This window comes from Caretta caretta, chromosome 25 (assembly GCF_965140235.1).
Source record: "Caretta caretta isolate rCarCar2 chromosome 25, rCarCar1.hap1, whole genome shotgun sequence".
Lineage (NCBI taxonomy): Eukaryota > Metazoa > Chordata > Testudines > Cheloniidae > Caretta > Caretta caretta.
Genome location: NC_134230.1, coordinates 2,807,037 through 2,821,200, shown reverse-complemented (window position 1 = coordinate 2,821,200; position 14,164 = coordinate 2,807,037).

The window sequence follows — 14,164 nt, the reverse complement described above, 5'->3', positions numbered from 1 at the left end:
TCTCTCCTCATGCCGTGTCCCTTCACAGGACACGGGTAGGTGTGCATTCCCACAAGGGAGGTCTCGGGAGCCATGGAAAAGTCGGAGCGGACGAAAATCATGCAGGGCAGTAGAAAGGCTGCTGAAAGTACCTGAAGTGACAAAGAAAATGAGAAGGGGGAAGTCCAGCCTGAAACAGGAGTGTAGTCTGTAAAGAGAAACAACGGGAAGTCTAAGCTACAGAAACTCTTCAAGTTGCCGAAAGACATGTAGGATGGGAAATTACTTCTTGAATCCAGTCTGTTGAAGATCTTAGGCTCAGTATGCGTGCGTATTTGTAGTTGCTTAGCAATCTGCCTTCTTCTGTTTGCTATCCCTTCTAATCACTGAAAATCTAGCTATCTATTTTTTGTTTAGTTTTATTATTATTATTATTTATTATTAAACTCAGTTTGTGCAACTGGTGCTCCGTGAGGAAATGATTTGTGTGTATTACTCCAAGGGGCTGCCCGGTGTCACTGTTGCTCCAGGAGGGAAATGATTTGAGCACTACCTGAATTGGCCACGCAGTGTCACCATTGCTCCGTGAGGGAAATGCTTTCTGCATTACTCCAAGTGGCCACCCAGTGTCACTGTTGCTCCAGGAGGGAAATGCTTTCTGCATGACCTGAATTGGCCACACGCATCACTGTTGCTCCGGGGTGGGGGTGGGGGTGAGAGGCGGGGGATTGTTTGTGTGTTACTCCTGAGTGGCCACGTCGTGTCACTCTTCCTCCAGGAGGGGAATGCTTTGTGCATTACCCTGTGTGGCCACCCAAGACAACACACACAGCACGACACCGACGCACACACACACAGAACACGTCACACATACAGATGGGTAGTGTAAATTGCTAAAAATGAGACATTCATTACTAATCAGATGTAGCCGTTGATGTCTCATGCACTCTTCCTCGAAAAGCCATACGTAGTCTCGCCTGATCATTTGGTAGAGATCTGTTCAAGAAAAGTACTCCTAATGAGACATACATTATTGACAAGTACTAGTCATCAATTTCTCCTCGAATGATTCACCAAAACGCTTTTCGATCCCCTGCTGGTGATTTGGAAGAAATCGTTTCTTGAAATATACTAAACTAGAGAAATTCATCTTTGACCTGTGCGACAGATAAATTTGAGAGGGAATCTTCCTGAAAGCCCCGAGGATTCACTTCTCGTCAGACGGTACAGAGAAGTTTGCGAAAATTACTCAGAATGAGAACGTCATTCGTAATCAGGTATCCTGAGGTCTTTCTCATGGAACCATCCACCAAAAAGCAAGTCTATTCTCTCTGCGGCATTTGGCAGAGATTTATCGTGAAAATTGCTAAAGAAAAGAACGTTATAACTGATCAATGCTAATAATCAATGACAAATGGAATCATCCTCCAAAAGCCTTTCAGATTGGCTCCCTGTGATTAGGTAGATATCAGTTGACGATTTGGTAGAAATTACTAAAAAGGAGGCAGTTCTTTCTGATCAATGTTAGCAATTAATTACACATGGAATCATCCTCCGGACTATATTCATAATTAGCTCCTGGAGATTTGGACTCAAATCGGTTCGTGAAAATGACTAGGAATGAGACAATTCATTCCTCATCCGTCTTCTGATAAATTTCCCACGGAATCATCCAGCAGAAAAGCAAAGGCATTCCCCCTTGGTGCGTTGGAACAGATCGGTTCGTGCAAATCACTCAAGGTAGAAAATCATTCTTTACAAGTCCCTAGTGGTAAAGACTCCAGCAATCCAGCCTCTCTCCTGGTGAGTTCGTAGCGATTGGTTCAAGAAAATTACTCCGAAGGAGACTTAAATTATTGACAAGTACTAGTGCTAAAGCTCTCCTCGAATGATTAACCAAAATGCTTTTCGATACGATGACACAGAAGGGCACAGAACACGACACACCAAAATAAGACACGAGAAAGACACACACACACCGCGACACGGAAAGCATCACCCACAAAACATCACACACACGACCCACAACATCTCACAAACACACACTCACTCAACACAAGACGACCCACAACATGTCGAGCGCTGTGGAGCGAGGGCTCCGGCTCGGCTTTCGCAGCGGCTCTGGCGAGGAATGGTGCCGGAGCTCTCGCCGGAGGGGAAGACGGCAGGAGGGGGCCTGAGCCGCTTGGGCCTCTTTCCAAGGAGGCGGAACCAGGCCTCCGCTCTCTTCCCTCTGCAGACCTGGCTGCCAGGTCAGTGCTTCCAGTTCCTCGTCCGCACTCGCTGTCGTCGTCCTCCTCAGCGGCCGTGGGCGTCCTCGCTGGGGACGGGGCTCGGGGGGATGAAGGTGGGGAGGGGCCAGAGTCTCTTGAGCAGAGTGACTCTGTGGGGTGCCGTTAGAAAAGGAGATTTTGGTTGGGATGCTCCAGGTGGAATGGGAGGAGAGTGGAGGGCGGATCCCCGCCGTGTGGGAGAGGCAAAGAGAGGAGCCTCCGAGACGTTGCCGACTGAGAATGGTAACTTACTTGGTTTTTTCCCCTTGGGCTGGGTTTAGTAGCAAGGAAAAAGAAGTCAAGCCTCAGAGTCTACTGCCCTCATGCCACGGAATGTGAGTGAGAGCAGCGAGCCTGTGACCGTTGGGGACACCAGGCAAGAGCCCTCCATCTGGGAGCCGAGCTCTCGCCAGTCTCGGTGAGAGAAGTGTCTGGTTTGGTGAGGACTCTGCTCACGCCCCACCTGAGTCCGGGTCGGGAAGCCCCGTCCATTAGGGTTCGGTGTGTAAGAAAAGGTTCCTGATCAGCTGTGGTTACGAGGGAGAAAAGGTCCCCTTTTCAGAGGCTGCTCGTTTCTCTGGTCAGGAACGGTGTCTTCTCCACAACTGAAGCTTGGATCCAAGAGGATGACTCCAGGTGGTGAGTTGCCCGCCTTGCTCTCATGTTTCTCTGTTTTCTCTCCTGTGTTCGCCAACTCGCTCTTTCTCTTCTCTCCTCTTCTCTCCTCGTGCCGTGTCCCTTCACAGGACACGGGTAGGTGTGCATTCCCACAAGGGAGGTCTCGGGAGCCATGGAAAAGTCGGAGCGGACGAAAATCATGCAGGGCAGTAGAAAGGCTGCTGAAAGTACCTGAAGTGACAAAGAAAATGAGAAGGGGGAAGTCCAGCCTGAAACAGGAGTGTAGTCTGTAAAGAGAAACAACGGGAAGTCTAAGCTACAGAAACTCTTCAAGTTGCCGAAAGACATGTAGGATGGGAAATTACTTCTTGAATCCAGTCTGTTGAAGATCTTAGGCTCAGTATGCGTGCGTATTTGTAGTTGCTTAGCAATCTGCCTTCTTCTCTTTGCTATCCCTTCTAATCACTGAAAATCTAGCTATCTATTTTTTGTTTAGTTTTATTATTATTATTATTTATTATTAAACTCAGTTTGTGCAACTGGTGCTCCGTGAGGAAATGATTTGTGTGTATTACTCCAAGGGGCTGCCCGGTGTCACTGTTGCTCCAGGAGGGAAATGATTTGAGCACTACCTGAATTGGCCACGCAGTGTCACCATTGCTCCGTGAGGGAAATGCTTTCTGCATTACTCCAAGTGGCCACCCAGTGTCACTGTTGCTCCAGGAGGGAAATGCTTTCTGCATGACCTGAATTGGCCACACGCATCACTGTTGCTCCGGGGTGGGGGGTGGGGGGGGAGGCGGGGGATTGTTTGTGTGTTACTCCTGAGTGGCCACGTCGTGTCACTCTTCCTCCAGGAGGGGAATGCTTTGTGCATTACCCTGTGTGGCCACCCAAGACAACACACACAGCACGACACCGACGCACACACACACAGAACACGTCACACATACAGATGGGTAGTGTAAATTGCTAAAAATGAGACATTCATTACTAATCAGATGTAGCCGTTGATGTCTCATGCACTCTTCCTGGAAAAGCCATACGTAGTCTCGCCTGATCATTTGGTAGAGATCTGTTCAAGAAAAGTACTCCTAATGAGACATACATTATTGACAAGTACTAGTCATCAATTTCTCCTCGAATGATTCACCAAAATGCTTTTCGATCCCCTGCTGGTGATTTGGAAGAAATCGTTTCTTGAAATATACTAAACTAGAGAAATTCATCTTTGACCTGTGCGACAGATAAATTTGAGAGGGAATCTTCCTGAAAGCCCCGAGGATTCACTTCTCGTCAGACGGTACAGAGCAGTTTGCGAAAATTACTCAGAATGAGAACGTCATTCGTAATCAGGTATCCTGAGGTCTTTCTCATGGAACCATCCACCAAAAAGCAAGTCTATTCTCTCTGCGGCATTTGGCAGAGATTTATCGTGAAAATTGCTAAAGAAGAGAACGTTATAACTGATCAATGCTAATAATCAATGACAAATGGAATCATCCTCCAAAAGCCTTTCAGATTGGCTCCCTGTGATTAGGTAGATATCAGTTGACGATTTGGTAGAAATTACTAAAAAGGAGGCAGTTCTTTCTGATCAATGTTAGCAATTAATTACACATGGAATCATCCTCCGGACTATATTCATAATTAGCTCCTGGAGATTTGGACTCAAATCGGTTCGTGAAAATGACTAGGAATGAGACAATTCATTCCTCATCCGTCTTCTGATAAATTTCCCACGGAATCATCCAGCAGAAAAGCAAAGGCATTCCCCCTTGGTGCGTTGGAACAGATCGGTTCGTGCAAATCACTCAAGGTAGAAAATCATTCTTTACAAGTCCCTAGTGGTAAAGACTCCAGCAATCCAGCCTCTCTCCTGGTGAGTTCGTAGCGATTGGTTCAAGAAAATTACTCCGAAGGAGACTTAAATTATTGACAAGTACTAGTGCTAAAGCTCTCCTCGAATGATTAACCAAAATGCTTTTCGATACGATGACACAGAAGGGCACAGAACACGACACACCAAAATAAGACAGTAGAAAGACACACACACACCGCGACACGGAAAGCATCACCCACAAAACATCACACACACGACCCACAACATCTCACAAACACACACTCACTCAACACAAGACGACCCACAACATGTCGAGCGCTGTGGAGCGAGGGCTCCGGCTCGGCTTTCGCAGCGGCTCTGGCGAGGAATGGTGCCGGAGCTCTCGCCGGAGGGGAAGACGGCAGGAGGGGGCCTGAGCCGCTTGGGCCTCTTTCCAAGGAGGCGGAACCAGGCCTCCGCTCTCTTCCCTCTGCAGACCTGGCTCCCAGGTCAGTGCTTCCAGTTCCTCGTCCGCACTCGCTGTCGTCGTCCTCCTCAGCGGCCGTGGGCGTCCTCGCTGGGGACGGGGCTCGGGGGGATGAAGGTGGGGAGGGGCCAGAGTCTCTTGAGCAGAGTGACTCTGTGGGGTGCCGTTAGAAAAGGAGATTTTGGTTGGGATGCTCCAGGTGGAATGGGAGGAGAGTGGAGGGCGGATCCCCGCCGTGTGGGAGAGGCAAAGAGAGGAGCCTCCGAGACGTTGCCGACTGAGAATGGTAACTTACTTGGTTTTTTCCCCTTGGGCTGGGTTTAGTAGCAAGGAAAAAGAAGTCAAGCCTCAGAGTCTACTGCCCTCATGCCACGGAATGTGAGTGAGAGCAGCGAGCCTGTGACCGTTGGGGACACCAGGCAAGAGTCCTCCATCTGGGAGCCGAGCTCTCGCCAGTCTCGGTGAGAGAAGTGTCTGGTTTGGTGAGGACTCTGCTCACGCCCCACCTGAGTCCGGGTCGGGAAGCCCCGTCCATTAGGGTTCGGTGTGTAAGAAAAGGTTCCTGATCAGCTGTGGTTACGAGGGAGAAAAGGTCCCCTTTTCAGAGGCTGCTCGTTTCTCTGGTCAGGAACGGTGTCTTCTCCACAACTGAAGCTTGGATCCAAGAGGATGACTCCAGGTGGTGAGTTGCCCGCCTTGCTCTCATGTTTCTCTGTTTTCTCTCCTGTGTTCGCCAACTCGCTCTTTCTCTTCTCTCCTCTTCTCTCCTCGTGCCGTGTCCCTTCACAGGACACGGGTAGGTGTGCATTCCCACAAGGGAGGTCTCGGGAGCCATGGAAAAGTCGGAGCGGACGAAAATCATGCAGGGCAGTAGAAAGGCTGCTGAAAGTACCTGAAGTGACAAAGAAAATGAGAAGGGGGAAGTCCAGCCTGAAACAGGAGTGTAGTCTGTAGAGAGAAACAACGGGAAGTCTAAGCTACAGAAACTCTTCAAGTTGCCGAAAGACATGTAGAATGGGAAATTACTTCTTGAATCCAGTCTGTTGAAGATCTTAGGCTCAGTATGCGTGCGTATTTGTAGTTGCTTAGCAATCTGCCTTCTTCTGTTTGCTATCCCTTCTAATCACTGAAAATCTAGCTATCTATTTTTTGTTTAGTTTTTTATTATTATTATTATTATTTATTATGAAACTCAGTTTGTGCAACTGGTGCTCCGTGAGGAATGATTTGTGTGTATTACTCCAAGGGGCTGCCCGGTGTCACTGTTGCTCCAGGAGGGAAATGATTTGAGCACTACCTGAATTGGCCACGCAGTGTCACCATTGCTCCGTGAGGGAAATGCTTTCTGCATTACTCCAAGTGGCCACCCAGTGTCACTGTTGCTCCAGGAGGGAAATGCTTTCTGCATGACCTGAATTGGCCACACACATCACTGTTGCTCCGGGGTGGGGGGTGGGGAGTGGGGAGGTGGGGGATTGTTTGTGTGTTACTCCTGAGTGGCCACGTCGTGTCACTCTTCCTCCAGGAGGGGAATGCTTTGTGCATTACCCTGTGTGGCCACCCAAGACAACACACACAGCACGACACCGACGCAGACACACACAGAACACGTCACACATACAGATGGGTAGTGTAAATTGCTAAAAATGAGACATTCATTACTAATCAGATGTAGCCGTTGATGTCTCATGCACTCTTCCTCGAAAAGCCATATGTAGTCTCGCCTGATCATTTGGTAGAGATCTGTTCAAGAAAAGTACTCCTAATGAGACATACATTATTGACAAGTACTAGTCATCAATTTCTCCTCGAATGATTCACCAAAACGCTTTTCGATCCCCTGCTGGTGATTTGGAAGAAATCGTTTCTTGAAATGTACTAAACTAGAGAAATTCATCTTTGACCTGTGCGACAGATAAATTTGAGAGGGAATCTTCCTGAAAGCCCCGAGGATTCACTTCTCGTCAGAAGGTACAGAGCAGTTTGCGAAAATTACTCAGAATGAGAACGTCGTTCGTAATCAGGTATCCTGAGGTCTTTCTCATGGAACCATCCACCAAAAAGCAAGTCTATTCTCTCTGCGGCATTTGGCAGAGATTTATCGTGAAAATTGCTAAAGAAGAGAACGTTATAACTGATCAATGCTAATAATCAATGACAAATGGAATCATCCTCCAAAAGCCTTTCAGATTGGCTCCCTGTGATTAGGTAGATATCAGTTGACGATTTGGTAGAAATTACTAAAAAGGAGGCAGTTCTTTCTGATCAATGTTAGCAATTAATTACACATGGAATCATCCTCCGGACTATATTCATAATTAGCTCCTGGAGATTTGGACTCAAATCGGTTCGTGAAAATGACTAGGAATGAGACAATTCATTCCTCATCCGTCTTCTGATAAATTTCCCACAGAATCATCCAGCAGAAAAGCAAAGGCATTCCCCCTTGGTGCGTTGGAACAGATCGGTTCGTGCAAATCACTCAAGGTAGAAAATCATTCTTTACAAGTCCCTAGTGGTAAAGACTCCAGCAATCCAGCTTCTCTCCTGGTGAGTTCGTAGCGATTGGTTCAAGAAAATTACTCCGAAGGAGACTTAAATTATTGACAAGTACTAGTGCTAAAGCTCTCCTCGAATGATTAACCAAAATGCTTTTCGATACGATGACACAGAAGGGCACAGAACACGACACACCAAAATAACACACAAGAAAGACACACACACACCGCGACACGGAAAGCATCACCCACAAAACATCACACACACGACCCACAACATCTCACAAACACACACTCACTCAACACAAGACGACCCACAACATGTCGAGCGCTGTGGAGCGAGGGCTCCGGCTCGGCTTTCGCAGCGGCTCTGGCGAGGAATGGTGCCGGAGCTCTCGCCGGAGGGGAAGACGGCAGGAGGGGGCCTGAGCCGCTTGGGCCTCTTTCCAAGGAGGCGGAACCAGGCCTCCGCTCTCTGCCCTCTGCAGACCTGGCTGCCAGGTCAGTGCTTCCAGTTCCTCGTCCGCACTCGCTGTCGTCGTCCTCCTCAGCGGCCGTGGGCGTCCTCGCTGGGGACGGGGCTCGGGGGGATGAAGGTGGGGAGGGGCCAGAGTCTCTTGAGCAGAGTGACTCTGTGGGGTGCCGTTAGAAAAGGAGATTTTGGTTGGGATGCTCCAGGTGGAATGGGAGGAGAGTGGAGGGCGGATCCCCGCCGTGTGGGAGAGGCAAAGAGAGGAGCCTCCGAGACGTTGCCGACTGAGAATGATAACTTACTTGTTTTTTTTCCCCTTGGGCTGGGTTTAGTAGCAAGGAAAAAGAAGTCAAGCCTCAGAGTCCACTGCCCTCATGCGACGGAATGTGAGTGAGAGCAGCGAGCCTGTGACCGTTGGGGATACCAGGCAAGAGCCCTCCATCTGGGAGCCGAGCTCTCGCCAGTCTCGGTGAGAGAAGTGTCTGGTTTGGTGAGGGCTCTGCTCACGCCCCACCTGAGTCCGGGTCGGGAAGCCCCGTCCATTAGGGTTCGCTGTGTAAGAAAAGGTTCCTGATCAGCTGTGGTTACGAGGGAGAAAAGGTCCCATTTTCAGAGGCTGCTCGTTTCTCTGGTCAGGAACGGTGTCTTCTCCACAACTGAAGCTTGGATCCAAGAGGATGACTCCAGGTGGTGAGTTGCCCGCCTTGCTCTCATGTTTCTCTGTTTTCTCTCCTGTGTTCGCCAACTCGCTCTTTCTCTTCTCTTCTCTCCTCTTCTCTCCTCGTGCCGTGTCCCTTCACAGGACACGGGTAGGTGTGCATTCCCACAAGGGAGGTCTCGGGAGCCATGGAAAAGTCGGAGCGGACGAAAATCATGCAGGGCAGTAGAAAGGCTGCTGAAAGTACCTGAAGTGACAAAGAAAATGAGAAGGGGGAAGTCCAGCCTGAAACAGGAGTGTAGTCTGTAAAGAGAAACAACGGGAAGTCTAAGCTACAGAAACTCTTCAAGTTGCCGAAAGACATGTAGGATGGGAAATTACTTCTTGAATCCAGTCTGTTGAAGATCTTAGGCTCAGTATGCGTGCGTATTTGTAGTTGCTTAGCAAACTGCCTTCTTCTGTTTGCTATCCCTTCTAATCACTGAAAATCTAGCTATCTATTTTTTGTTTAGTTTTATTATTATTATTATTATTATTTATTATTAAACTCAGTTTGTGCAACTGGTGCTCCGTGAGGAAATGATTTGTGTGTATTACTCCAAGGGGCTGCCCGGTGTCACTGTTGCTCCAGGAGGGAAATGATTTGAGCACTACCTGAATTGGCCACGCAGTGTCACCATTGCTCCGTGAGGGAAATGCTTTCTGCATTACTCCAAGTGGCCACCCAGTGTCACTGTTGCTCCAGGAGGGAAATGCTTTCTGCATGACCTGAATTGGCCACACACATCACTGTTGCTCCGGGGTGGGGAGGCGGGGGATTGTTTGTGTGTTACTCCTGAGTGGCCACGTCGTGTCACTCTTCCTCCAGGAGGGGAATGCTTTGTGCATTACCCTGTGTGGCCACCCAAGACAACACACACAGCACGACACCGACGCAGACACACACAGAACACGTCACACATACAGATGGGTAGTGTAAATTGCTAAAAATGAGACATTCATTACTAATCAGATGTAGCCATTGATGTCTCATGCACTCTTCCTCGAAAAGCCATACGTAGTCTCGCCTGATCATTTGGTAGAGATCTGTTCAAGAAAAGTACTCCTAATGAGACATACATTATTGACAAGTACTAGTCATCAATTTCTCCTCGAATGATTCACCAAAACGCTTTTCGATCCCCTGCTGGTGATTTGGAAGAAATCGTTTCTTGAAATGTACTAAACTAGAGAAATTCATCTTTGACCTGTGCGACAGATAAATTTGAGAGGGAATCTTCCTGAAAGCCCCGAGGATTCACTTCTCGTCAGACGGTACAGAGCAGTTTGCGAAAATTACTCAGAATGAGAACGTCGTTCGTAATCAGGTATCCTGAGGTCTTTCTCATGGAACCATCCACCAAAAAGCAAGTCTATTCTCTCTGCGGCATTTGGCAGAGATTTATCGTGAAAATTGCTAAAGAAGAGAACGTTATAACTGATCAATGCTAATAATCAATGACAAATGGAATCATCCTCCAAAAGCCTTTCAGATTGGCTCCCTGTGATTAGGTAGATATCAGTTGACGATTTGGTAGAAATTACTAAAAAGGAGGCAGTTCTTTCTGATCAATGTTAGCAATTAATTACACATGGAATCATCCTCCGGACTATATTCATAATTAGCTCCTGGAGATTTGGACTAAAATCGGTTCGTGAAAATGACTAGGAATGAGACAATTCATTCCTCATCCGTCTTCTGATAAATTTCCCACAGAATCATCCAGCAGAAAAGCAAAGGCATTCCCCATTGGTGCGTTGGAACAGATCGGTTCGTGCAAATCACTCAAGGTAGAAAATCATTCTTTACAAGTCCCTAGTGGTAAAGACTCCAGCAATCCAGCTTCTCTCCTGGTGAGTTCGTAGCGATTGGTTCAAGAAAATTACTCCGAAGGAGACTTAAATTATTGACAAGTACTAGTGCTAAAGCTCTCCTCGAATGATTAACCAAAATGCTTTTCGATACGATGACACAGAAGGGCATAGAACACGACACACCAAAATAACACACGAGAAAGACACACACACACCGCGACACGGAAAGCATCACCCACAAAACATCACACACACGACCCACAACATCTCACAAACACACACTCACTCAACACAAGACGACCCACAACATGTCGAGCGCTGTGGAGCGAGGGCTCCGGCTCGGCTTTCGCAGCGGCTCTGGCGAGGAATGGTGCCGGAGCTCTCGCCGGAGGGGAAGATGGCAGGAGGGGGCCTGAGCCGCTTGGGCCTCTTTCCAAGGAGGCGGAACCAGGCCTCCGCTCTCTGCCCTCTGCAGACCTGGCTGCCAGGTCAGTGCTTCCAGTTCCTCGTCCGCACTCGCTGTCGTCGTCCTCCTCAGCGGCCGTGGGCGTCCTCGCTGGGGACGGGGCTCGGGGGGATGAAGGTGGGGAGGGGCCAGAGTCTCTTGAGCAGAGTGACTCTGTGGGGTGCCGTTAGAAAAGGAGATTTTGGTTGGGATGCTCCAGGTGGAATGGGAGGAGAGTGGAGGGCGGATCCCCGCCGTGTGGGAGAGGCAAAGAGAGGAGCCTCCGAGACGTTGCCGACTGAGAATGATAACTTACTTGTTTTTTTCCCCTTGGGCTGGGTTTAGTAGCAAGGAAAAAGAAGTCAAGCCTCAGAGTCCACTGCCCTCATGCGACGGAATGTGAGTGAGAGCAGCGAGCCTGTGACCGTTGGGGATACCAGGCAAGAGCCCTCCATCTGGGAGCCGAGCTCTCGCCAGTCTCGGTGAGAGAAGTGTCTGGTTTGGTGAGGGCTCTGCTCACGCCCCACCTGAGTCCGGGTCGGGAAGCCCCGTCCATTAGGGTTCGCTGTGTAAGAAAAGGTTCCTGATCAGCTGTGGTTACGAGGGAGAAAAGGTCCCATTTTCAGAGGCTGCTCGTTTCTCTGGTCAGGAACGGTGTCTTCTCCACAACTGAAGCTTGGATCCAAGAGGATGACTCCAGGTGGTGAGTTGCCCGCCTTGCTCTCATGTTTCTCTGTTTTCTCTCCTGTGTTCGCCAACTCGCTCTTTCTCTTCTCTTCTCTCCTCTTCTCTCCTCGTGCCGTGTCCCTTCACAGGACACGGGTAGGTGTGCATTCCCACAAGGGAGGTCTCGGGAGCCATGGAAAAGTCGGAGCGGACGAAAATCATGCAGGGCAGTAGAAAGGCTGCTGAAAGTACCTGAAGTGACAAAGAAAATGAGAAGGGGGAAGTCCAGCCTGAAACAGGAGTGTAGTCTGTAAAGAGAAACAATGGGAAGTCTAAGCTACAGAAACTCTTCAAGTTGCCGAAAGACATGTAGGATGGGAAATTACTTCTTGAATCCAGTCTGTTGAAGATCTTAGGCTCAGTATGCGTGCGTATTTGTAGTTGCTTAGCAATCTGCCTTCTTCTGTTTGCTATCCCTTCTAATCACTGAAAATCTAGCTATCTATTTTTAGTTTAGTTTTATTATTATTATTATTATTATTTATTATTAAACTCAGTTTGTGCAACTGGTGCTCCGTGAGGAAATGATTTGTGTGTATTACTCCAAGGGGCTGCCCGGTGTCACTGTTGCTCCAGGAGGGAAATGATTTGAGCACTACCTGAATTGGCCACGCAGTGTCACCATTGCTCCGTGAGGGAAATGCTTTCTGCATTACTCAAGTGGCCACCCAGTGTCACTGTTGCTCCAGGAGGGAAATGCTTTCTGCATGACCTGAATTGGCCACACACATCACTGTTGCTCCGGGGTGGGGGGTGGGGGGTGGGGAGGTGGGGGATTGTTTGTGTGTTACTCCTGAGTGGCCACGTCGTGTCACTCTTCCTCCAGGAGGGGAATGCTTTGTGCATTACCCTGTGTGGCCACCCAAGACAACACACACAGCACGACACCGACGCAGACACACACAGAACACGTCACACATACAGATGGGTAGTGTAAATTGCTAAAAATGAGACATTCATTACTAATCAGATGTAGCCGTTGATGTCTCATGCACTCTTCCTCGAAAAGCCATATGTAGTCTCGCCTGATCATTTGGTAGAGATCTGTTCAAGAAAAGTACTCCTAATGAGACATACATTATTGACAAGTACTAGTCATCAATTTCTCCTCGAATGATTCACCAAAACGCTTTTCGATCCCCTGCTGGTGATTTGGAAGAAATCGTTTCTTGAAATGTACTAAACTAGAGAAATTCATCTTTGACCTGTGCGACAGATAAATTTGAGAGGGAATCTTCCTGAAAGCCCCGAGGATTCACTTCTCGTCAGACGGTACAGAGCAGTTTGCGAAAATTACTCAGAATGAGAACGTCGTTCGTAATCAGGTATCCTGAGGTCTTTCTCATGGAACCATCCACCAAAAAGCAAGTCTATTCTCTCTGCGGCATTTGGCAGAGATTTATCGTGAAAATTGCTAAAGAAGAGAACGTTATAACTGATCAATGCTAATAATCAATGACAAATGGAATCATCCTCCAAAAGCCTTTCAGATTGGCTCCCTGTGATTAGGTAGATATCAGTTGACGATTTGGTAGAAATTACTAAAAAGGAGGCAGTTCTTTCTGATCAATGTTAGCAATTAATTACACATGGAATCATCCTCCGGACTATATTCATAATTAGCTCCTGGAGATTTGGACTAAAATCGGTTCGTGAAAATGACTAGGAATGAGACAATTCATTCCTCATCCGTCTTCTGATAAATTTCCCACGGAATCATCCAGCAGAAAAGCAAAGGCATTCCCCCTTGGTGCGTTGGAACAGATGGGTTCGTGCAAATCACTCAAGGTAGAAAATCATTCTTTACAAGTCCCTAGTGGTAAAGACTCCAGCAATCCAGCTTCTCTCCTGGTGAGTTCGTAGCGATTGGTTCAAGAAAATTACTCCAAAGGAGACTTAAATTATTGACAAGTACTAGTGCAAAAGCTCTCCTCGAATGATTAACCAAAATGCTTTTTGATACGATGACACAGAAGGGCACAGAACACGACACACCAAAATAACACACGAGAAAGACACACACACACCGCGACACGGAAAGCATCACCCACAAAACATCACACACACGACCCACAACATCTCACAAACACACACTCACTCAACACAAGACGACCCACAACATGTCGAGCGCTGTGGAGCGAGGGCTCCGGCTCGGCTTTCGCAGCGGCTCTGGCGAGGAATGGTGCCGGAGCTCTCGCCGGAGGGGAAGACGGCAGGAGGGGGCCTGAGCCGCTTGGGCCTCTTTCCAAGGAGGCGGAACCAGGCCTCCGCTCTCTGCCCTCTGCAGACCTGGCTGCCAGGTCAGTGCTTCCAGTTCCTCGTCCGCACTCGC